Source organism: Passer domesticus, chromosome 6 (assembly GCF_036417665.1).
Source record: "Passer domesticus isolate bPasDom1 chromosome 6, bPasDom1.hap1, whole genome shotgun sequence".
Taxonomy (NCBI): domain Eukaryota; kingdom Metazoa; phylum Chordata; class Aves; order Passeriformes; family Passeridae; genus Passer; species Passer domesticus.
Genome location: NC_087479.1, coordinates 32022567 through 32049064, shown reverse-complemented (window position 1 = coordinate 32049064; position 26498 = coordinate 32022567). Strand labels below are relative to the sequence as shown.

Here is a 26498-nt window from a genome sequence, read left to right as displayed (position 1 = left end):
AAACCCCATTTTTTTTCAGGTCCTGTTACCTCAAAGTTCATAGCTAATGTGCATTCAGTGACTGTTGAACAATTCCAAGTGCTGGCAGCCCTAATAAACAAGAACATAATTTTGTTATTGTTTTGCATTGAAAGGAGTGTGATGAGGGAAATATTTGGAGACAAGTGAGAGTGCATCAAGATATGAAGGAGCTTCTAGGAGGTTTTATTTAACTTGTTTATTAAGACTGGAATTTAGCTAAGTACAAAACTTTCTGTGACTTTCTGGAAAAAGTTTTTAATCAAATGTAGAACAGCTGTGCTCTTCTGCAGTTGCATTAAACAACATCTGTTATAGAGTACTAGCAAAAAAAGTTTATTCAGTTGAATGCAGTTCTGGAGATAGCAGGAACCTGCTGAATGTATCTTAAAATGATGCCATTTTGGCATATGCTTAGTGAATCAAGAAGGAACTTGTATCTCGTTCCCTCCATGTATTCAAAAGACCCTACTGCAGTCAGGATGAGGCTGCAGTAGTAACTAATAAATAACCCAGTGTGAGTTTTCTTAAGCCATGAAGATGTGCTCCTGCTTGCATGGTGCAAAGCACAGAGGAATAGAACAGGCATGGTTAAATTAAACACTAGCAGAAGCTTTGGACTGAATCCCAGCCACATGCAATTTTATGCTTAGTAGAACATATCCCAGAATTGTTTGAATGACATAGGCATAGAGCTACCTAATGTATTCCTTCCCAGAAAATGACAGAACTTCTGTCTTTACTGGGGAAACAAGAATTCAGCTAAAGCACAAGGAGACTGCCATTGCTGGAATTTCACAAATCAGCTTCTGTGCCATAAAGTGGTCATACTAGCAGTTGATTAATTTTTCATTAGAGCAGGTCTTGTAAAGTCAACTGTCTGAATCAGTTGAATTCTGTCTGAATCAGTTTAAATCTGCTTGGATTTAAGCATCTTGCTTCTAGCAATCTGTTGAGAAAGGTGCCATGATCAACATCATTTATTCTGCTTCTCTGCCAGGTTCTATCAGCATCCAAAAGAAATAAACAAACAAAGTTGATATGAAATTCTGAAATTTCTCCCTATGATGTTCATCACTGGTATCAAAGTTTTACAAACCAGACATAAGATGTTTTATGTTTTAATTTATAGTCTGCATGCAAGACATTAACAGATAAGCACAATGGCTAAAACACCAGTCTGAAATATTAAAACTTGATCAGCTTTTATTTAATGCAGCATTACCCTCATCCCTTTCACCCAGGTAAATAGCTCAGAGTTTACGTTTCATCTGGAATTTAGAAATGCACAGTTGATCCTTTCTTTGCATGAACTGAATGAACTCCTTGAGCCTATTTCTGCTTGGTCCATGTGCATGTTTTAACCAGCATAAACAGGAGAGCTCTTTGGTTATAGCCATTGGACCTTATGATGAACTTGTCTGAAGCAGAGAAAGAAGAGCTGAAAATGATTGCATACTGCCTTAGTGCCTTGCAAGTCCTGGATTCTTTCATAAGCCTTAAAGGGATAGGAAGGCTCTAAAAATGTGACACTATGATCCTAAAAGTCTTGTGTTCCTGGATTTTATAGAGCTTGTTATGCTGGATATTTTAGAGGGATCTGCACAGTCTTCAGGTTTACATTTTTATATTTAGAAATTCAAATAATACCTAAAATCAGACTCTATGGATTTCTGGAATATGGGCATGAACCTAGATAAATTACTAAGGTTTTTTTGCCCACTTCTTCTCCCTCCCTGCCCCTGTAAAAAAAAAAATCAGTTATAAGAGAATTAAAATATAGGGAAAATATAAAGAAAGACCAGAGAAATATGGAGAGAGACTGAGAGCAATACTTTGATATCAAAGAGATACTTGGACACAGAGTGTGATTATCTGTATTTCAATAAAATTGTGACTGGACATTCTTTAGGTATATTCAATAAAGATACAAAATCTATTAGTTACTTGAAACAGAGCTAAACTATTAAGCAATGAGGATAAATACCTAGTGAATTACCTAATGTTCTAGCAGATTTACTTTCACTGTAAATGTCTGTTTGTTTTCTAGTTTCTAAACGAAAGTCTGCAACTCAAATGAAGATTAGTTATAATAGTACTTTGTTTATTTTTTTCACTGGAAAATTTTATTCACAAGAGTCCTCCTAGTTTTGTAATCTGTTCATCAGTTAGATATGGCAAGGGCATTAATAACTCATGTTCAGTAAATTCATAAAGCATTTGTTCTAGAAATCAATCACAGTCCTTAATTTTATCACATCTTTGTTTAGTTGATAGTTTGACTACATTAAACATTAAATTCAGTAGCTGTTATTCAGGGAACAGCAAGAAAATTCTTCTTAGACACAAGGAAATGCCAGCTGTTAATACAGTGGTGTTAGCAATGCACAACATGTTTTCATTCGGAACAAGTCAACATGGGACAGATGTGAAGATAATTTCCTACCACACCTCTAGTGTCACTGTGCACAAAAGAAATGTCAGTTTTGGGTGACAGGCTGTTCTCCTGTAAGATGTTTTGGGGGTTAGACAAATTCTTTGGGTGCCAACACAAATGATGGAATCAATCCCAACTCCTCTTTTCAAGCTACCTTCTAACCTAGTCAAAACAGTCATGCAATTGATCTAAAAATCAGAAACTGCAGCATTAGTTTGTACTTTGAAAGAGAGGGGTTAGAGACATGAACCTACATTGTTTTTTTCCTGAATTGAGACAATGTTGATTTTAGGGATAGCTGTTTGATTTTTTTCCAAAGACAGCCTTCCCCATTTCTTTTTTTCCTAATTTCAATTTTTTTCTCCCTCCTCATGGTGTTTTGTTTAACAATATTGTTATGTGTACACACTTCAAACATACCTGCCTTATACCACGATCACTGTAATAGTCCATGCAACTTTCCAGTAACAGTACTGAAAGCAAAAACAGGGGAAATAAGGACACACCATTAAAAGCAGGATTCCTATAATGCTCTGTCTTTCCCAGCTAGGTGTGACATTGTTTATGAAGCAGCAGGAGGATACTCCTTTTCTGACTTCCAACATTCTGTCTGCCCTGGGAAATTTAATCTAGGTAACAGTAGGCAAAAATATTATACTTTGACCAGATTTCACATACTGTGAAGAGAAAAAGGGTTGGGACATATCTATTTTTAACTGAAAGGTTTCTAAAAATGATTCATTTTTGTGTTCCCTTTCCATAAAGAAAATAAAAAAGTACTACTTTTTGTGGTAAGCCACACAAAAATAAAAATCTGTTGGACTTTGATTGGAAAGGAAAAACAACATGGCAATAATACACCCAGTAGCAGATTCAAAACATAATAAATCTTATTTTCTCTCTTTTATTTTTACTTCTTATTTTTAAACAGCAAGGAGTGTCAAATTCTAACCTTTTGCCTGAAGAAGCTCAATTGCCTTTCTACCAAGTATGGACATGCCAAGAGAAAGAATTAGCTAACAGAATAAGGCCAGTTTGGCTTTACACTTCTTTATCTCCATCAGTTGTGAAACATTATAAAGATGCCATTAGACCCCCAGGTTGTCTCCAATTTTACAGCAGGCTTATGTGTGAAAGCAGGACATGGAATATAAGCTACAGTTCACCTCAGTGTATGACTGTCACCACAGAAGAGATTTCTAGAAATGCTACTGATTAAGGATTAGATTTACATGAGTGACTTTTGTTTATTATGTTGATGTATCCTAATTAAATGTGTTTGATATGACACCTACCATGATGGCACTTAACTGCCGGTGTGGCTGTCTGCACATTGTATCCTCTTGTCCCTCCTGAGAAAGCAACTATCTTATTTTTATTCTTACTTGAATGCCTTCACAATATTTTGTTATGATCAAACATTTAGAGGCAGGACAGCCTAATAGACTTTAAAAAGAATTGAAAAAACAAGAACTCATGTTCAATTTATCACCAAAGGAATACTCAGCCCTTGGCAATAATAACAATTTGTGAACATTTCCCAGCTGTGTCAGACAGAGCTGTGTCCAACAGTATTAACACTAAGATTACTAAATAGGCCTCATTTTCTTTTTCCTCAACTCCATGGATTATTTAGATCAGATTACAATGCAATCTATTTGCTCATTTCATCTATGTACGATATAGATTAAAGCTTGATAAGTTTACATGAAACAATGCAGATGCAAAGTTCTAGCTGAACTCCATATATTTTTAATATCCTAAATAGGACTGTCTTTATTTGAAGCATGAGCTGAATTATGCTTTAAGTTCAGAAACACAACAAATAATTTGGAAGCTTGCAAGCCACGGTGGAGCTTCCTTGGCAACATATTCTATAATTGTGACATACCACTAAAAGTCCAAAGATCATGCAGCTTCTGTGCTACATCGAGTTATTCTTCCTGTCATTAAGAGATTTGTTTTTAAAACTATGTGTTACACCATATTGTGGCATTTGTGATGGCAGCAAGAAAGGCATACGGTTTGTTCTCCTGATGTGGTATGTTACCCTACTTGTTCTATAAATATGTGAGTACAAAAATGAAGACTTAACCATAACCTATGAGACTTAAGTGACTGTACAGCATCCAGCTTTGGAAAGGAAAAAGCAACAACAAAAAGGCAAAGTCTTCAACAGGAAAAAAAGTGCAGTCTCTTCTTCTAATAGGCTACAGCAAATCTGCAGACAAAGAAGCAGAAATGTTATGTCTGCCCTTATGAAGTTCCTATATGAGCTGCCAGTAGCAGAAGAGTTTCCAGAGCAGGATGTAGACTGAAGAGTGATCTATTCTTGGCATCATGCATGACATTTCAAAATTTGATTACAAAAATGTGAATTTTTAATAAAAATGCAAATATTAATCTGGGAACTTTCTTTTCCTACATGTTCAGCACATGCTAGTGACAAAAATATCCTGAAATACTTAGATTTCAGATATTTCTAAAGTAGTGATAGCTAGTATGGCACAGCTTTTCAAAATTTTTCTGAGACAGATATGACAAATATATGACAGATTATAATGTTGCCTATTCATTATTATTTAACCCAAAAAAATCAAGCCCCACAATTTGATTTTAAAAAACAGATGTCCTCAAACAGATGCCCTTGTAAAGGAAAACCTCAGAAGTTCCAAAAGCTTATAATTTTTTTAATCTCTCTGGTTTTTTTCCATTCTTCTTGTCTAGTTCTCAATCATTTAAATCTGTTCTCAAGAAAGCCTTCTACTCTAGAGAAAAAAGCCATAAAATGTACTTCTTAGTTGTTTGTATGAGAGGGTTTCACATTCCGCTGTGTGGCCAGACAAATAGTTACAGTCAGATACAGCAGATACAGCTGAACAATTCCATGCCATAGAAATCCAGAGTCCAACCAATGTGCCTTTTACATGGGATGTGAGGCAATCTGCATTAGAATAGTTGGCAAAGTCTCAGCAAGTATTGAAAACTACCATTTACTGAAATGTTACTGGAGGCTGTGAGAGATGAAGTTCAGTCTGGCTCAGCTCAACAGACCAAGATGCAATACAGTTGGAGTCATATCTGCACCTCCTGCCTGATCATTCATGGTATTAGACAAAGCCCTTTAGTGTGCCCATCTGCATGGAAAGTGGTAATGACAGCTGGTTTTCTGCCTGACTCTGTCTGAGGGCCATTTTATGTTCTAGAGCATTAAACAGTAGATGTATTCTTTTATATATGTATATATATATATATATATATATATATATATATATATGTATATATATAATATTTTCTTAGAGGTATAGAGGCCTAAAGCTTACTTTCACACACCATATGCTGCAGTGCATGAATTCCAGCTACTACTTGGATCAGCTGACTGAGTCAGATCTAGGCTGGATCTGGAAAACCAGAATTTTGAAAGGATGGGACTGCTAGGTTTCTCTTCATTTGTCCAAGGGGAAAGGTTGTATACACTTTGGTTTGGAAATAATATATTTTTTGGGTAAAGAGATCTTTTATTTCCGTTTTGCTTCACTAGTTCATGCAGTACTGTTATTGAACATAACCCAAGTTCTCCCTTCATTTGTATACATGCATGCTTTATCAGCTAGTAGCAGCCCTAGACTGCCTTGGTTCTTTCTAAGTCAGTAGTGAATTTGGCCAAGTTGTTTTAATTCATACAATTGTCAATTATTGTAAACTTGACTGAGGCACTTGTGAATTTAGTTCTGGAATACCACAAAAGTATTGCCTTCTAGCTCAAAGCACATGCAGTACAAGAAGCCTTGTAAGTTATTTCACTAGGCCAGTCAAACTCTAGACAAGGAGCAGAATAGACCAAACTATACAGTTCAGGAAGACATTGGCACTTGGGTAAAAGAGACGCCAGCTTTATCTTATGAACTTTTAAACTGTCTGTATCATATTAATCTCTTTTAAATTTCTGAAATGCAAATAATTAAGGCTTGCTCTTACATTCCTTACTAAAGGGAAGTTTTACATAGTCTGAGTGGGGAAAAAAAAAGTGATGTGATTCTGGGTAATTCCACCAAATACAAACTCATTTAACACATAAGAGGATTTCAGAATCAAAGTTATTAATGGAAAATTACAGTCATTATGAATAATTGGTAGTGATTTGATATAAAGACTCTCCTGTTCTAAGCAACACTTTAGTGTATCAGTAATTTTTCCATAATATGTTCCAATATTTTTAGAAAGACAACTAGTAAGGGAATAATATCAGGTGCGTGGACTTGTACCAGCCCAGTCACAACAGCTTAACAGAAAAGCACAAGTCTAGGCCTGTATGACCTGTTGTGATGACACTCTGTTCTCAGGCAGTATTGACACAAATCAAACACAAATTCATGACTGAATATTGAAATAAAACGTAAATAAATCTGGGCATTGTTTTGGCTGCTATAGGACTATAAAAACTGCTTGTTTCATAAAGCTCTTCCCATTAACCACCTTGCATTTCCAGTTAGTGGGGTTTTTGAAAATGCTTAAAGCATGATGGATGAAAGTAAGCCTAAGAAGTTTTCAGAAAATGTAAGACTGACTTGTTCTAACACAAGCTTAACCAACCTGTGCTTTTCCAGCAAGGTTGTTTCTAAGTAGTAACACTTTTCTGTTTGATGCACTCAGAGAAACTCCCAATGGTAAAGGAAAGCAAGAGATTTCCCTGCCATGTGAATAGGGAAAGCTTTCCCTACTACATGAATAAAATCCACCTGTATGACGTGGTTAGGCAAAGAATGAGGAAATTACTTGCCTCTAGAAAAAAGACATCATATAAGAAAGTGGACAGCAGGTAATATCAGTAGCAAACAGAAAGCAATTATTCTGTTTAAGTGCAAATATGTCACTTCATAACTGGGTCAGTTACAGATCTACACAGACACACATAGCAGAAGGTTCATGATAGAGACAGTACTCAGTCCCATGTGTTGGAATCTACTTTACTGACTCAGAGGTTCATTACTGCCTGCAAGGTCTGAACAACATCCAGATACAGGATTTTGGCAGGGGTCTCTTTACATACACTTGGAGAACAGCTCCAGTTTTCAAGCCCTTCAGAGAAAATTTACTGAACACATGCCATATCCCAGAAATATCCTGTGTTTTCAATGGGAAATGGCATACATGGCATCAGACTGTCTCACAATCCTAAAAACCATCTATTTTTCATTCAACTAGAGAGTTTCTAGGTAATTCCAGACTGAAATATGGATTCCCTATTTGTGAGGGCCAAGGTTCCATCCTGCTCACAGGCTGTCTAACAAAGAGGAAATGCACTTGCTCCTAGAGCTCCACACACATAACACTCCACCTTGGGATTTTAACTCTTCAAGGATGTAAAAACATAGAGACAAATAGTCAGAGGAAGAATTTCTTCATAGGAATTTGAAAAGGAACTGAGAGAGAAGACTAACTAAAATAGATGTACATACCCATGTCCTTTTCTTTGTATCAGTTTTCCCACAAATCCAGACATATTTAGGCTCTAATCAGAGTGAAGGTGCCTACAATTAACTCTGTCCCTTATATTTTTAGTTATGACTCTTCTATTTAGAGTTTACATGCTTTCATTTACCTTACTTGATTTTACAGCTAAACTTTCCTTCCTCCTGCCATTTTAATTAATCTTCCCATGTCCAAGCTACCTTATATTACAAAACATATGCACACACATTCTTCTAGAATTTTATGGACATGGATCAATGTATTGCTCTTATGCTGTTTCAGACTTTTCCACCTGAAAAGAAATTAAGGTTCTGTTCCTCACATCTTCAGTCATTACATCGTCCCAAAGTCATTCTGTCAAATCAGTTGTCTATTAAGTTTTTTTCCATGAACTTTTTCTTTATCCAGCAGAGGTGTGCAGCAGCCAAAGTTATTAAATGACTGACCCTAAATTTTCATATTCTTGAACTAGACTATGTTAAAAAAGAATGGTTGGTGATACTACTGTTACAGTCATAGCACCTTCTTCTTTCTAGGTGGCTTTCTGTGGAGTGAACACACTTCAGTGTGGACTATTGTGAGGAGAAGAGAGATGGGCACATTTCATGCTTACTTTAGTTGTCTATATTAGGTTTGCATAGCAAGGTTTTGGTAGTGGGAGGGCTGCAGGGGTGGCTTCTGTGAGAAGTTGCTAGAAACTTCCCCTATGAAACATAGAGCCTATACCAACCACCTCCAAGATGGACCGGCTGCTGAGCCCATGAGAAATGGTGCTAGTGCCTCAGGGAAAACATATTTAAGAAGGGGAGCCTGCTGGAACAGGCATCTGGAAGAAACTGTGAATGTGTTAAGAGAGGAGCTTATGCTACAGCAGGATTTCTGGCAGGACTCATGACCCCTGTGGGAGATCCATGCTGGAGCAGTCTGTTCCTAAAGGACATGGGAGGGACCCACACTGCAGCAGTTCCTCAGGAACTACAGTCTCATGTTAAGCTTCATGGCAGGACTCAGGTTAAGAAGTTAATGGAAGATTGTCTTCCATGAAAGGGACCCCACACTGGACCGGCAGGAGGAAGACAGTGATGAACTGACCTCAACTCCCATTCTCTGTCCATCTGTGCCACTGCAGGGAAGGAGTTATAGGAATTATGACTGAAGCTGAGCCCAGGAAGAAGGGAGTGGTGGAGGAAAGGTGTGGAAGGAAAGTGTTTAAATGTTGGCTTTTATTGTCTCAATACTCTACTCTTGTTTGATTGGCAATAAATTAAATTAATCGTCCCCTAGTTGAAGCAATTTTGCCTGTGACAATAACTGATGAGTGATCTCTCAATGTCCTTATCTCACCCCACAAGGCTTTTGCTGTATTTTTTCTCCCTTGTGCAGCTGATGAGGGAAGTGATAAGCTTTGGTGGGCACATGGCATCTAGCCAGGGTCAGTCTGTCACATTCTCTTTTTTTTTTCTTTCTTACTGACATGAAAAGACAGGGTATACAGTAAACTAGCTTGAAGCAGTGAGAAATGTACTTCAGAGGGAAAATTAACATAGCATTATATCTGTTATATTCTAGAGTCTATTATTTAAGAAGGAGAAATTAATAAAAGACAACCAAACAAAAAACATTTCTTTAGCTAAGATGTCCTTGGGCAAGAAATCTAGAAACATCTTCAATAATCATTCAGAAAAAATAGTTTCAATACAGTAGGAATGATAGCAGCAGAGGTCCCAAGACAGTAGTATGAAAGGGTAGAAATTTCCTTCCCACAAAGGAAAGAGACCATAGGTCCTTTCTAACCAACCCTTAAACAATCAAGGAAGATCACACCATGGTGCAGCACAGTTTGCACTTTTATGGACATGACTGTGAACAATGTTAACTACTGCAGAACCCTCTTTCTGAGTATGATTTATTTGAACAACTAGGATAAAATATCTTTGCCTATTCATTACTGAAACCGAACAAAAATCAGACCAGCTATAGAACTACCAAGAAATGCTCTTCACGATAGGAAGAAATGTCAGACTGCTAATTTTTGCTGATGTTAATGGACTTGCTTCCAATTAAATCAGTGCTCACACAGTCTCTGTTCTGATGGAGGAATGATATGAGTTTTCAGGTGAGTTCTTCTGCAAGAAAGGGAAAGAGATTTCTAAGAGAAAATTTGGAATCCTACAAAGTTTACACATATGAGTATCTGCATGTTCTTTGTTAATGAAGATGCAGAGCAGGCTAATTTGTTGATTTTAATTTTGTTCTTAATGGTTAATGGTTACAGAGAGTAGAGAATAAATTTCTAAAAGGAAGTCATTTCCAGGCTGAAAATATACACTGATACTAATTTGAAAACTCTTAATAGTTTTTAAATCTCTGAGCAAAAGTTTCAAAAATTGTGTGCTTAGAATAGAAATAAGTAACATAAAACTCATTAATAAAATTTTGATAGTAAAACAGTATGCATGAGCAATACAACAGAACAAATATTTGGTCCTGCATGTATTTCTGTTCGAGGCATCCAGGAAGGTATTACAAAGTGACTGTAAAAATTGTTAGCATATTTTCTAAGCAGAATAGGAACTGTCAAGGAATTGCTCATAATATTTCTAGTTATGCATTCCTAAGATACAAATAAAAATTCTTCTGCACGTCACTGAATTCATTATGAATGCTTCCCATTGACCAAAGAGATAGTTTTGGCCTTTTATGGACAGATAAAAGCTGCACCTGCATTTTTCTGCTTTATGTCATAAAAGCCCGTTAAAACTTTTTCCTGTAGTGCAACAGGAACAGCCCATTTTTAAAGGTTTGAATGACAACTAAAAGGCCAAGCCTGTCTTCTGTTTCTGTATTTGCTTTTTTGGCATTTATTTTGTAAAGTAACCTACTACTAACAAAATAGAGTAGCAAGTTTATATCTTTTAACCAAAAAAAAGGGAAATAGTCTAAAGCAGTGATTGTCAGCTAAATCCATTTCATCTGTGAAAGTACCGCAGTTTCCACTAGTCAGTAGTCCCAGTTTTTTGCTCACTTACGTCAGCCATGCCATTTGAGCAAGTTTTCAGAAGATCTTGCTTGAATCTCTGGTACAGTATTATTCCTGTGTAACCTACTCCCAACAAATGCTCTCAAAATATAATTGTCCACATTTGATGGGGACAGAAAAAAGACTGAGACCACCAAAGTTGAGACTTTGGGGGATATTAATATTTTCATACCTAAATCAATGCACCAAAGAAATATGCTTCTACCACACTAATTAACATAGCATTCCTTGTAAGAAAAAAAATAAGCATTTCAGTATTTCCTAGAGGAAGGATTTTAGTCTTGGATAATAATAACAATAATAATACACTTTGGTTTGGGGTTATACTGAGGATGACATTAAGTGAATAAGTCATCCTATTTACTCCTCTCTCCACAAAGTAGTGGGAAGCAGCAAAGTCTGAAGGATACTCTCAATAACCCAGTGAGTTCTGAATGTTGTTCTTTGTCCTCCACTGCAGTTCAGACATCTGGCATACCTCAGGCAAAACTGCTCTGCTGCACAACTAATCCCTTCCATTGCCTCTTCAGTGGCTCAGTGTTTGTGGAAGGCCATAACACCCTCTCACATTGCTTTCATTAGCTTTTAACTTTAGCAGACTCCTACCTTTCCCTTTCTCTGTTTACAGCGCTCAGTCCTTCAGACATAATCAGTCAGATTCTGTACACCATCAGTGGAGCAAGGGTGTTTTTGAAAACAGAGTGAATATAGTCAGCTGGGAAAATTCACAATCTTGTCTGCAAAATTGTTTGCAGACAAGATTTCCCAGAGAAATCAGACCTAGAAAAGTGCTGGTCTTCCACCTATGCTTAAAACCACTAGCATATGGACATTTTTCTGGCTAAATTAGTCCATGGTACAACAGAATATCTCTTCTCATTTGTGGCCCTGCACCAGACTGCAACAGACAACAAGCTGTTTGGGCTACGTTCAAGTGTGAGGCAGCTAGAGGTAGAATAACATGAATCTGTGTCAATTTTAAACAGATATGTGCCCTTCTGCCTAAAGAGTTATGAAACATAGCTGTCACCAACCTGTACACACATACTTCCCTTCAAATAGAGTGGACACTATTAATTTTTTACTAACTGGTTTAACACCAAGAATTTTCTCCCTTCTTCATGGAAGATATGAATGGCCAGTCTACAACATTCAAGCTATCCTAATTGACACAAAACGGAGCTGTACAAGAGGCAATTCAGGAGGAACAGATCCATGAGTTGGAGAAGAAAGGGAAGTACAGAGTCATGGTACCCAGGGATAAGAGGAAAATGAGAGAGACAAGAAGCATTAATTTTCATACTCTGGTTCTGTGACTGCAGTGAATCATCAGAGCAAAAGTAACTTTCATAAAATCTGAAGTTTCAGGCTTCAACTCCCAGAGGTTTTTTCCAAAAAAAAAATTTAAAAAAAAAATCTAATTTTCAAAAATATACTCTAATTTCTTTTACCTCTGAACATCATACATACTGTAAGGTTATACTAGCAAACTATTTGAGACACTTTTCATAAAAGGGAGAGAGGCAAGTCCAAGTATGGTTAGCCAGTGTTTATAGGGCTATATTGTTTTAAACAATTTTTGGAAAATGCGTTATAGCCAGCATTTCAAACAAGCCTCATGCTTGGTGTAAAAGAGGCTTTCCTGTATTAATTCAAAGTGTTCTGAAGCCCAGACACAACACTCAGCAGCTCATAAATTTGTCAATGGATGAATTTAGCTTAAGAAAAATAAGCTGCATGTATTATAGGTGTGGCAATGAGCACCACCTATATTCTTCCAGTTGTTTTGACCCTTTCCAGTTAGTTGCAATTTGTTATAACTTTGCCAAATTCTAACTTCCAGTTCAGTGGTGGGGGTTTTTTTTTGGGTTTTTTTTTGGTTTTTTTTTTTTTTTTCCTAATTATAGTTACAAGCCTTCTATGTAGTTATCTGCTACTTGAGCTATTTGGGGAATTTTCAGTCAAAACAGCTCAGCAATTTCTGAGGGCAAGTGAGGGGGAGAAAATCGAAAAATCTTTTCATGTCCAAAGTGATAAATTCCTTTGCTATTTAAGATGCTGAAGTGTTGCCTTGCTGTGATGCAGTATGTCCTATTCCTAAGTCTTCAAAACACATTCCTCGTCCAAATGAAAAATAATTCAGAGAACACAATTAGTTCATTAAACCAAAGTAGATATTTGCTGGTTGGAAAATGTTTCCTAAAAGCTCTGCCTGCACTGGACGTGCAGCAGCTGCGGGCTGAAAAGAAGTTAGCCTTTTAAATGGGGTTCCCATGACACTCCTATGTGGAAATCAGTGCAGCTGGAATGGAGTGGGGTCCAGCAGCTCCATGGTGGTGAAGGGGCTCCCCAAGGCACAGCTCAAGGCAGGGCTGCGTCCAGGGTGGTCTCAGCCCCAGCACCAGGCACCTCTCTGGGGCCATACCAGGATGTGGGGCCATGCATGGGCACAGCTCAGGGCCCATGGCCAGGCAGAACAGCACCGTGGGGAGCTGGAGACAGGCCCTGCTGTGGCATCACTGGGGCAGGGTCTGATCAGTGATGGATGGGCTGACACGGGGCCCTGGTCAGTGGGCAGGGACAGCAGGGCCTGCTGCACCCTCAGGGCTGGGAAACACAGTGACAATTAAGGGCAGCCTCACATGTACACCCAGGCTGTGAACAGGGGGAGCTGACCAGAAACGGGAGATTTTTATGTGGAAAAGACACAGGCAAATGGTGAAGGATGAAGGTGGGAAGGATAAGCATGAGGAAGATAGCTCAGCCAGAGTAACAAAAATGGGCAAGTGAGACAGTAAGCTGGAGACAGAAATAGGTCTGTGACAGAACCTGCTGGACAGGCAGGACATAAGAGATTTGGCTCAGACAGTTCATGTTTCTTTGCAAAAAAATTGAAAGAAATAAAAATTTATAAACCTGAAGATGTTTGACTCCCAAAAAATGCCTGTAGAATTCATGCTTCAACTGCTACTGAACAAATGCAGTGGTATCCTAGTACTCCATCAGGCACTCATTATTTGAGTGGTGCAGTTCTACATAGTGAATCTAAATCCACCATCCTGCCAGCAATCAGGAGGTCTCAGGATGATACCACATGAAAAGTTTCTGGCCATTTCAGTGTCCTCTTTTCAAATGCCTGGTATTGGTGTAGCAGGGTAGGAGACAATCAGTTTGTGTGGTCCTGGATTCCCGTAAAACCATTTGCTCATCCTGAGTACAATAAGCCCACCTTAGGATTCAAACAAGGCTTTTGTCTGTGCTAATAGACTTCAGCACTGTATACATTTTCCAGATTCATAATATAAATTTAAAAATGCCATTCTGCCAATGTCATACTAAGAAGTTGAGTATTAATACCTGAGGTGTGGCCACCACAGTAATAGCTGGATATGTGACTCTGAAAATGAATGGCCAATGGAAGGAAATAAAACCACAACAAAATTCTGAGGTATATGATCCAAAGTCATTAACAGCAATGAACTTAATGAAAAAAACAACTGAATATTAGAATCAAATATGTAATAGGTTCCTCAGAAGTTGCTAGATAATAAAAAGACAGCTGTAACTGTGCCTTTTTTGTGCACTCAAAATGCAGTCAACATTAATTTTAAATTGGTTTATTTTTCTTTTATTGCTATGTCTGTGTGGGGCTGTAATTCACAAAGATTCAGAAGTATTTTGAAGTGATGAAATTCAGTTTCACCTGAAATACTGCCACTTTTGGCACAAAAAGACCCTCCCAAATAGGTTTTCCACAACAGAGAAATTCTGTAATTAAATTAAAAGGAAGTGAAGAATAACTTTTGCCAATTGAAAACATGTAAGTAATTTAGTTGGGCTAAATGCAATGACCAGAACTGGAATTTTGAAGGCAAACAAAGATTAAACACTGTGCTGCTACCAAACATTCTTTGGATTCTTTTGAAGCCACAAGGGACAGATCGTCAGTTTTCCATCTCCTCTGTCTTACTGGGTCATGTCTACAAGGGGATTTGTTGCTTCCATGACAGGAAGGTCCCAAAAGCCTAACCACTTTCTTCAGCTATAAATGACAGTCGTTTGGTTCTCAGTTATTTGCCAGCATTTCTTCCTTTGGCACCTATGTTTTTCTGGATGTCTCTTCTCCATCACTGTCATGGGATAACAATAATCTGGGATTATACCTCACACTTTCAGACTTATCAGTTTCCTGCCATTTATTCACTCTATTTGAAATACGAGGATTTCTCATCTTGAATCAGCCCTTCAGATCTCATAAACAGAGTTAGACTGATTTACTAGAGAAGGAAGATTACTTTTGACTTCACTCATTCAAACTGGAAAAATGTTTCCTGATTTTGAACAATACATATGGACTAAAACCTCTCTCTTACATTTCACTAAATTTTTAAGTTTAAGAAAAGTCAAACATTCTTAGGTCAGAATACTAAAATTTCTAAGAAAACTATTACAATAACATAATAAAATATAGAATTCCATATTTTGTAACTGAAAATATAAACGTGCAGAAATTTGCGTCATAAGAACGTCTAGTTATATGGATGGTGTAGAAAAGGAAAACTGGTAAGAAGGAGGAGTTGTCCATCAGCTGGTACGTTCAAATGTGTTCTTCCATTAAACTTACTGTGAAGTGTGATACTCTCTTCTTTCTTGCATTGCTTGATTGTTAAACGATGATTTTAATAGCAGCTCTCACTCCTTTTTCCTAGGAATTTTGATCTTTAGTGTTCAAAGTAGCTCACCATTACAGTGATTCATACATGAATGAGTATGTTTATTGCCTATGTAGATTGGTTATACCCAAATTGTTCATGTAGTTCTCAATTAGTTTTTGATGCCATTTAAAGGCATTACTTCTTCTTGATAAAATTAATGAGAAGGAAAAGTATCAAGCCAAGTATTGGGAATTAATGTATAATTAACAGAAAGAGTGCAACAATATCAGTTTTTTCCCAGACATATTAGCATCTTAATGTCCAGTAGAGGTTCCTATTTCTTCTGCTGGTACTGGCTCTTCATATTCCTCATACCATTCATCTGAATAATGGAGCAAATGGTTCAAAACTTAGTTTTCATCTGAGTGCCACCATTTCTCCTTTCACTTTCACAACTGAACAACTAAAATTTTCACTTAGGGAAAATATAAGGAACAAAGTGTTTAGCAGATTTTAGAAAAAATAAGGCCCTAACACTGAGAGTTTCTGATCATTACCACATAATTTCGTGACACTAAACTGAATAAAATATGTAGGCAGAATGAAATTTTCAAATAAAAAAGGAATATTGTCCTAGAGAGCTCAATACATCTGCATGTATATGTGGTGAAGAGCTATGTAAGATTCCTTTATTCTGAATGTCCCACTGAGTACAAATGAAGTGAAACACTTGTATGAAACATCTGAGAGGCCCACATGTTAGTATATGTTAATAAAATTGTCCTACAGTAGCTTTTTCAGAAACAGAATATCAAAATTGCACATATGCGTGCACACATGTATGAATTCATGACTGTGAACTGGTCACAAAAATAGGATATACCCTCATATATATACAAATGTGTGTATTATACATAAATTGCATGCATTCATTATATTCTTGGTTGGATGTTTTTATGCATATGATAGCAAAAACATTCCTTCAGGCTGTACCGCTATGGTAGTAGGCACTGTGTCAAAACCAAACAAAGAGCCAGTTTAGTAGCTGGCTACTAAGCTGGAGTGTACAGAACTTTCCCCATTTTCCTCCACAGGTGAAATTTGTAGACCTACCCTCCCTCTGCGTTCTGTGGGTCCTTATTAGTTACAGAAGCAAGGACTCTTAAATGATTGCCATTTTACCCTAGGAGATCATGGAAACCTGGCAGTGAGATGCTTGGCTAGCTGCGCCACAGAAAAAAACATACTGCTGTGTTTTAGAAACTCACTGTTATAATACAGCAACTATATCACAGGGCTTTTTTTCACATCTTTCCAAATTCTACACTGTGTTTAACATTGGCATGACAAATATGTCTGAGAAGGCAAGGTTTGAAAAGACCTTTCCTGGTGCCAATTTACTGTTTGAAGGGTGCACAGACCACCTCAGAAGGGATTGAAATACTTAATTCCCTCCAGTTTTGCTCCTTCTGTTCAGCAAATGGAGGCACCTTTAACAGTTATAGTTCAGAAACTGTCTTAGCTGCATTCAGGCAAAAAATGTTCAAGAATGACTTGACCAGGATTTGATCAGGTAGCAAGGTGATGTCTTCATTTGCAGTCCTCTAGAGACAACCCTTGGAATACCAATATGTTTTCATCCTATGGTTCACAGAATAATTATGACATTATATATCCTAAAAGAAATTTCAGAGATGGTTCCACAATACTGACTACCACACATAATGACTACTTATTTTTCTTAGTCTGTCTCCTTGAGTGTAAAATCTTCTTTCCATTTTGTATTAAGGAACAAAATTCTGTTCCTTGCAGAACAGGAACTGGACCTGTCTGGGGGAATGTCTGGCTACAATACATGAATAGTTGTTATTGTCCATATATTGTCCACTCATTGAACAAGTACTTAATTTGCTTGCTATTTTCATTAATATTTAACTGACCAAAGTTCAAGCAAGATACTTGAAATTGTAAAGTAATTATTTAATCTGTCAATCTACCTGATAATTTATAAATAACATATTAGAAATCGTCTTTCATAAGTCCTTTTTTTTTGCTGACTTTGGACTAGCCCTTCTTACATTCCTCCAAAGCCTCTTTGTTGTAAGTGTTGATGAGTATTTTCCTTGTTTAGGCAGCAGAGTACAGAGAAAAGGCTGCTGAGTAGTTGCTGATTTTTTCAGTACGGCCATTTCCTACTCCACAGACACAAAGCAGCCCTGTTTGCAGCAGGGCATTTCTGGTGGACCAAATGATGGCTCTAACAGACTTAGCTTTTGGCAGTAAGAGAATGTTATTCCTGATGCCTGCTCTTCTTTCAAATGGCAATCACACATATAAATGTGAATGTATTTCAAACAGAATTTCTATATGCAGACTCAGATCTTGGGGGATTTATTTAAATATCAAAATAAAATATATTTTTAATGCAAATTTCTTGCTTTAAAACCTAAATTTCAGAGAACTCCACAAAGCTATCAAAGTACATTAATTTTCATTTCAAAATCCAGTGTCTAAGCCATTTTTTTACAAAATCAGATTCTTTAACTCTTTTTTATGCATGAGATATCAATAAAATAATTCCGATTCAGTTGAATCTGAAGGTCTATTTCAGTAAAGCATTCAGTTGTTAGTATTCAGCAGAATACCTAAAGACATTACTAATTGTGAGGTTTAGAGTTATCCAGGTGCTTGCATCCCATTATTATTGCTTTCTGACCAGCATCTCAGAATGGTCAATCCAGCTGATGTAAAACAAACTGAATTGCATTGTTTCCTGTTGGAATTGTAAATTGTTTGTGACAGAGGATCTTTTTTCTATATAAATCTATGAAGCAATTAAAACATTATCAGTTCTCTAAAAAGAGGGACTTTCATACTTATGGACAATCATAGTGACGATTTTGACAAATATTCTATCAGAACATGTTCAGTAGATACCAGAACTGGGCATGTATGTGCATAAAGTTTTGATAAATACTCTCTGAAAACTACCCCAACAACACTTATCCTCATATGTTCTGAACTGTACTGATTATTTTTCTCCATGGTTCAGACATTTTTGGCTTATGCAACATCTTAGGCTCCCATTAGATCCGATCCTAACTGAAATTGAAAGAATAAAATTAACATTAACAATGCTTTTCTTGAAATATTCCTGCAGAGATCTGAAAGGGAGATGACAAACCACATGCAACAAAATTTCTTCTTCAGCTGTTTGATGTACAGTTTTACTGCCATGCTGTTTAATGCACATTTTCTTGGTTTCCTATAATTACAGAAACTGTGCAATCCAAAACCAAAGGAGACTTGTGCACCACTGGTGCTAGCCACACACATCAACAGACAGTTTGTAATATTTAAGTAGAAAAGTCACATACTGGTCTCACTTTTTTATTATTCTCTTCCATATCAGGAGCAGTGACTTTTAAAATCACTACTACTACTATTCATATTATTAGTATTTAACTCTAGGATCACAGATTGAAAGTCCAGCTAATTTCTACTTCAGTAACTGTTACTGTTACAGAGAGACCAGCTGGCAAAACTAGGACTCTACCCTGCCTGCAGTAAAAGAGGCAGGGCTGACCACAGTTTCCTAGACTAACTGATGTCAGGAAATCAATTATTTATTTGCATGCATGAGAAGGACTGAGTTTGGTTTTTTAAATTTGTATACAGCCATGAGGGTTCATGTGATCATATTTTCTTAAGGGCAGCTATTTGTTTTCTCATTATTAGGTAAGATGTTGGACAGCAAAAAGAAGCCCCAATAGCAAAGGGGAAATTAAAGAAATCTGTGCAGAATATTCAGCCCTGCCCAGGATGACTTGCTGAAAGCATTTGTTTTCAATCTTATACCAATAGTGTTCTGTTTAGCTTTTTGAGTGTTCTCTTCATAGCTGTGTATGTCTCTGCCTTCTGTTCAGGGCTAAAGTTATTTTTGCAATTTGTTTCAGTCATCTTTATTTTTAATAGATGTAACTCTGACATGATTAAATTGTGAGTGGCAGAAATAGAATGGATCAAAAAGGAATCAGTGTCATAACTTGAGATTTCCTGACCTTCCAGTCTCTCTGTTAGTCAGGAATTGTAAACAACACGCAATGCATGTTAACACTTCTATTTTGAGGTGGTGCTCAATATTTCCAAGTAAATTTAAAATACGGACCACAATAGAATTCTTCTTATTTTTTTCTTTTTTTCCCTAGATACTGTCATTCCTTTCATATGTCTATGTCATTACACTAAAATGGTTTTCTTGTTCATTGCAAAATGCCCCATCTTTATAGCAAAATGTGTTCATCAAATTTATATACTTCAATGAAAAGGAAGAAGAAGTGGAAACATAAAGTCTTTTGTAACTTTAAACGAACTTATGCTCTATTGCAGATGTTATCACCAGTACTTAATGATAGACAGATCAGAGGTTCAGTATTAAAGCAGAAAAGTTCAAAAGAATTTTGGAGAATAATTAATAATTTTTAAAATATTTTGTTCCTAGAAAAAGATAGTCCTTGAGAAAAATTGGAACAAATAATAATTAAAACTATAACATAGGCATTATTTGCAAATTCAAATAACTTCTGAATTTTTAAAATAAAAGCAAAAAAATTCTACATATTTTAGCTGATCTTTTTTACAGTTTTAGCTAAGTGATAATGATAAAAAAGTCCACCTCTATAATTATGGCTATGTAATGCTTGTAGATCTAAAAAGAAAACATATACCAAGTCTGTCACAAGAAACAAGACAAACAGGTTTTTCTCATGTTTCCTCTCTGCCTATCCCTACCCTCATTTTTATGTTGACTTTTCTTCAGTTAATAGCTAAATTAGACTGTAAAGCTTTAGAAGAAGTCATAATTTCAGCTCACTTCTGAAATTTGCAGAATGACTTGTATTCCTGCAACAACAGTAAAGCATGGGGATAATTTTTGTTTTCTAAAATGCTGTGTGGAAATTTGAGGGAAAGAATCCTTTCTGACATTTCTGAAGTTATGAGTTTTAACCAGTGACAGTTATTATCTATTTTAATTTTTTGGTCACTGTTATAAAAAAACCCCAACCAACCAATCAACCAAAAAACCAAACAACCACAAAAAACCCCCCACAAACAAACAAACAAAAAAACCCCAAAACCAAACCAAAACAAAACAACAAAAAGCCCACAAAATAAAACAAAATTTTAAAAAAATCCAAAACAACCCCCCCCCCCCCCACATAGATGAATGAAAATGTTGCAGTAATCTAGATGATGGTGCTTTTTATGAACTCTGCTTGAGTTTTGCATTGTTTCAGCTCTCTAAATTTTTCTTACAACTGTATCTGTAATTACTGGTACAAAGGAACCATAGTACTGTTCGTATACAAGTATTGGATACATTTGAAAAAATTCAATATATTGGCTTTTCTAGACTTTTTGTATATGTTCTATTTTTGGACCATATATATTTTTACTCCCTTGGCTTGACTTTTAGCAAAATTGAAGTGTACTGTCAAATCAGGTTTTATTTGAGTATGGCAAATTTTCACTTAAATTCATAACATTCCAGCTTTATCCCCAAACCACTTTTGACTCAGTTCAGATTCTTAGAAATTTGCAAAATATACCTATACCAGAGAAGAACCTGTTCATTTTTTTCAAACTAAGAAATAACCTTGACTTTGGGCTTTCCTGTTACAAAATTTTGCCTTACAGCTTTCTAATGTCAGAGTCCAGTTCTAAACTGGAATCACACTGAGATCAAATTTGCAGATCTTAGTGACTGAAAGATATTAACTTTCAGGTTTATAATCTGGCTCAAAATTACAAAAACACAGTCAATAGGAGAAGGATGTGTTAAGCATATGCTCCATCTTCTGCCAAAGTGTTCTTATTCCTACATTATATTTTCCAGAGCTTTATGAGTGTTCTTTTTAAATTACTCAGACTGCTTCCTGTTTTCCCCTTGGGAAGCTGTCCCACAGTCTAATATATTGCTGCAATTATGTGATGTTTTCCTTATAAGCAGTGTAAATTTGTTTGCTTTTTTTCATTGAGTAACAGTGATTACTTGCCCTCTGAAAATATATATGAATTTTTCAGGTACAAGGTTAATTATGAAATGTTGCCATTCCTCCTGGCTGTTTACCTCATTGTATGTCCACATGCCAAGAATGCCACACACTACAAATAGTGAACAATAGCTGATAATCCCTACCTATAAAGGTGTGGAGTGTATTCTCAAATTATTCTCATACAAAGCCTCAGCTTTAAGCTTTTCCTAATGAAAGACAAGGGATTTAGTTCCACACCTAACAGAAGAGATCATACCAAGCAAACCAAACCAAAATGAAACAATAAGAAGCAATCTACCATGTGTCGGAGTGAGGAATTAGATATGACCTACTACTTGTACAGCATCCCATGGGACTATGTAGAGTGCAACTGCTAATCACACTGAATTCTCTGTGGCCAGATACCATATGTGGCCATATATACCAGCCCTTGAATTAAGGGCACAGGCTATTTCTGGAACAGGGCTTTTCCATCAGACTGCTGTTTATATGGATGGAGTCCAGGTGAGCTCCAGAAGATACAACTGAAGGAATAAACAGGTACAAGAGCAATGCTGAAGAAGTTGTTTATGGCTTAGTCTATCATTTCCTTTAATACTTTTTGTCTGGTTAGTTCAATGAATTTGAAGTGTCCCTTAATGATAAGCAACAAAATTATATCAGACCAGGAAACAAGCATACTAGGTGTGATAAATATCAATTCAGTATGCAGGCAATCCTTTCACATATATAAAAGCTCACCTAAGCCAGAGCTAAGCATAGAGGAAAGGCCCCTGGGAAAGAACATGCTCAAGGCCTCCTACTTGGATTGGATGACTGTATCCCAAAGCTTTGCTGCTCCCACAGTCAGCAGCAGCATGTGGGAACAGAGAGATGCTAAACTTCCTGTACTATGTCACAGATGTACAAGGCATGGGCTGAGAATAGTATGATATTGTAGCTATTGGTCAACAGAGGACATATAAATTCCTACCTTAATGGAGGCAATAATTACAAAGTTTCTGAGATACCTGTGTTCAAATTTCTCTTTGACTCTAGCATCAAACACAGCATGTGCCCATGCAAAGGAACACATACTACAAGTACTGCCCATGATCCAAGAGAAATCCACGAAGCTATCCTGGCTGTAAATTCACTTGTAAAGATGGAAATTAGCTCATTAATGTGGGCCATAATTGCAAAAACTGGCAAGTTCCATGTCACATTGAAAGGTAGAAGAGTGAACAAGTGAAGGAATGAGAAAAAAACAGAGAAGGGTAAATATTTCTGATGGCATAACAACAAAATATTTAGTTGCAGGCCTGAGCCATTGATTGGCCTGAACTTTAAACAAATATCTCTGCCAGCTGAATACTGGCCAAATGGCAAGTGGCAACCTCTCCACAGCCTGATATACACGCAAATGAAAAGGTTTTGGGTGCCAGACACCAGGAAGCCAGTGCTTTTAACACTACCACCCTGTAATTTATAGCATCTTGGTTTGTGCTACTGCAGTTAAGGGTCTGTTAATGTTTGTCTTCTGAGTTCTAATTCTCAAGGGCTTATAATTTGGCCATTAACATGCTCTCAGTATCAAAACCTCGGCACACATAATAGCTAGCCAAGAACAGTTTTTAGGTAATTTTTTTTAGGAAGAATGTTAGTTGGTTTCCAAAATATGAGAAAGGAAGTAAAGAAGGCAGGAAGGAATGACTAGTTAAAATAGTTAAAGATTATAATTTTGTGTGCTCAGTGACTTGAAATGTCTTGCATTTTAAAAGATGAATTATTGCTATGAGGTGATATTATTTTTCTTGCTTTAACACTTCTTAAGATGAAGTCTTTTGCAGTAACCTACCATTTCAAGTGATTTTTGAACAGCAATTATTTATAAAAATCTCAGCCACACAAAATGCCATAGATTCACAAGGATTAAGAAGTACATTGCTGAATCCCACCACTATAATTTTAAAGATGCAATTAGTAAGAACAAGAAAGGAAAACACGTATTTAGGAGAGATTTTATTAATTTACAATCCACACTTTTAAAGCACTTTGAGTTCTAAAGAACGTACTTCCTCCAAGTCCTTTTGTGGCTGGATTAAATAAAGGAGTTTTAGCACAGACAGTTCCTGTTCAGCTACAATGAAATCACATCCTTCCTCTTTTTAACTAAGATACAGAGCAAAGAACATCTATGGATACCCACAGATGTTGGAGTGCCATGGTGGCTTGTATAGCCCACTGTAAGTCTTTGTGCCTCACTATACTGTAAGGGATGCAGATGGGAAGGGAGAAACAGATATCCTAAGCTAAAAATCAATCAAAACCCTACAATTGTTCTTTACTTTTTAGCAAAGTAAAACTGCAAGAACCATTTCAACTTACAATTGGCTTCAAGCTAATAAGTCTTCATTAGCCATACATTTTAGCAAAAGTTTTGATTAGGATGATCCTCAAAATTTCTCAGCATGATGTCCATACTCCTGAAATCTGAAGTTGTTACTGTCTTTTTGAAAAAAGGACATGCTTTTTACTTTTAATTCTACCATATCTACTTACAACAGGGCCTGCCATAAGGTGCATAGAACTCCCTAGAAAACTCTATTACATAAATATATACAAGTACTATGTTGTAAACACCAAATACTTTAAAATGTTCTATATAAGGTAATAAATTATTAGTCTCTAACTGAAGGTTTACTTATTGTCCACCAGCTTGTCCACCAGCACTCCCAGGTTCTTCTCCACAGAGCTGCTTTCCAGCTCTCTGTATTGGTGCAGGGGGTTATTCTTAAATTAACTGCTTACCCTCTACTGAACCATTATGTCTAGGGAGCAGACATCTTACAGCTGCAATACACAGAAAATATTTCTATGTCATATGCACTATATAAAAATATTTTTATTAATCTAATAGGTTGAATTAATTATACATGCTTTCAGCATTATGTTCAGTGAATTGACAGTGGTGGAATCCTTGAAAGTTATGCACTAGTCCTTTACTGCACAAGCCCCTGCTAATCTGCTCTGGGCTGCACAGACTGGCATATGTGAGAACGTGAGTGTGAGAATAAAACAGTGACCATGGTAAGAGAGGTCAGATATTGCTATCAATATCAATATCAAGACAACGTATTTTCTTTATCATTTACTGGTAGTATGAGTTGAGGGCCAAAATATAAGTTGAGCAAAGTTTGAGAAAGGATTGTATATAGATAACATCTTAATTTACGTTTGGTTTTGGGGGGATTTGGATTTTGTCCAAATTATGAAAGCTCCTTATTGTTGGCTTTCACATTTGGCCCACAGTCTGGACCAAAGCAGTCAGCCAGTCAGAATGTTGTAGAAAATATATTGGCCCAAAGATTATAACTTGGCAACATAGGTTAACTGCATTCCCTGATGCTTTTACCTTAATGTTCTGATAATAATGTTATCGGGATTCAATCTCCAATAATCTATGACCAGTATCAATTCTAGACGTGGACTGGTGGCTTGTTTTTTTTCACCACTTTTATAAAAATTGACAATTACATTGCTAATTTTTGATAAAATAAATGAATGCTTTTATTTGCATTTTACTTGACTGGAGTTCACTGTGATTTAAGGTAAATGGTAAACAAGGATTCCAAGAGTGGTAACTGTGAAATCTTTATAATTCTTCCACATCCAGACCACGTAAAATTTGCAGATAGAGATAATATATTTTGACAGATAGCTAGAAAATATGGACAAACTTGTGTCCCTCTAGCCTGAAGAAGATTTTATATGCTTGAAAGCTTTTTGCTTTACCCAGTTGTAATATTTCATCTAGTAAAAATCTTTACTTTTATCTGCAAACCTGGATCAACCGGCACTCTTTGACCATGAATGCAAACAAGAGATGGCACCATGACCACTGCCTCTCCAGGAAAGGTCCCTGAGAACTCAAAAGAAAGCACTGTGCCCCATCTGTGTGAAATGGATTCACCACTCAGGACTCAGGAGAAGTCTATTCCAGTGGCTCATGATTAGGTGCAGAAAGGCAAAAGAGAAGATGACTGAATCTAGAAGTTTTCTTTGAACAGCAAAAAGTGTGACATAGCTGCAACTACATTTGTCAGCTTATACCCAGGTGTATTGCAGAGTCCACAGGCAGCAGACGGCAGTTTAGTTTCACACCAAGTGAATACTGATTTAAGGTGTGTAAAGAAACATTCAGGAAGTCAGGCAGAACATGTGAATAGAAAAAGACTCAAAATGTGTGTTTCAATTTAAACAAGAAGTTAATGTATTCTTCATGAGACAAACCACAAGTTTTGACAAAATGTCTTTCTCAGACTGCCTTTCAAGGCAACAGTCATTCTGGTTACATGAAATTGCTCCTAAGTGAATGCCCAGATGTATGTTTATCATTTTAATTTAAAACCAGACTTCCTTGAAAATGAAAAGATAGTTTTACAGTTAGCTATTTTTTCTGACCAAACATTGGTAGTAAAGTTTTAAATTAGTTTTAAAGAAAAGAATATACAATAATTTGCTCAGAAGTTTTGATTGCAATGCTTTTACTTTTTAAATTTGAATTCTCTGCAAACTATCATTTTCATAAAGGTTTTATAAAACTTAATTGAAATTTTCTAGGGAAGGTGATAAGCTGGCAAAGCAGCTATGTTAGGCATCCACAAAATACAAAGACTACAGACAACAACCTGTCAGATAACTATCATGGGCCAACACAATTCTGGTCGGGACTTTGCTGGAAAGCAGACATCTGAAATGTCCAGCCAAAAAGCACATTATTCTGCTTTAGAGCTGCTGCAGTGGAAACTTTGAACTTTAGTTTTTGTTTACAGGAAGGA

At 36.6% G+C, this 26498-nt stretch overlaps 2 long non-coding RNA genes across 6 annotated transcripts in view; one reads left to right on the top strand and one right to left on the bottom strand.

The window, feature by feature from the left end:
* Positions 1 to 5681, top strand: part of LOC135303023 (uncharacterized) — a 37258-nt gene extending 31577 nt beyond the window's left edge. For all 3 annotated transcript variants that reach the window (XR_010364561.1, XR_010364559.1, XR_010364560.1), the window contains one exon: positions 3387 to 5681. This is a non-coding gene — a long non-coding RNA (uncharacterized LOC135303023). The remainder of the gene's footprint in view (positions 1 to 3386) is intronic.
* LOC135303024 (uncharacterized) overlaps positions 1 to 26498 on the bottom strand; it is a 313352-nt gene that overhangs the window by 233417 nt on the left and 53437 nt on the right. The window lies entirely within an intron of this gene.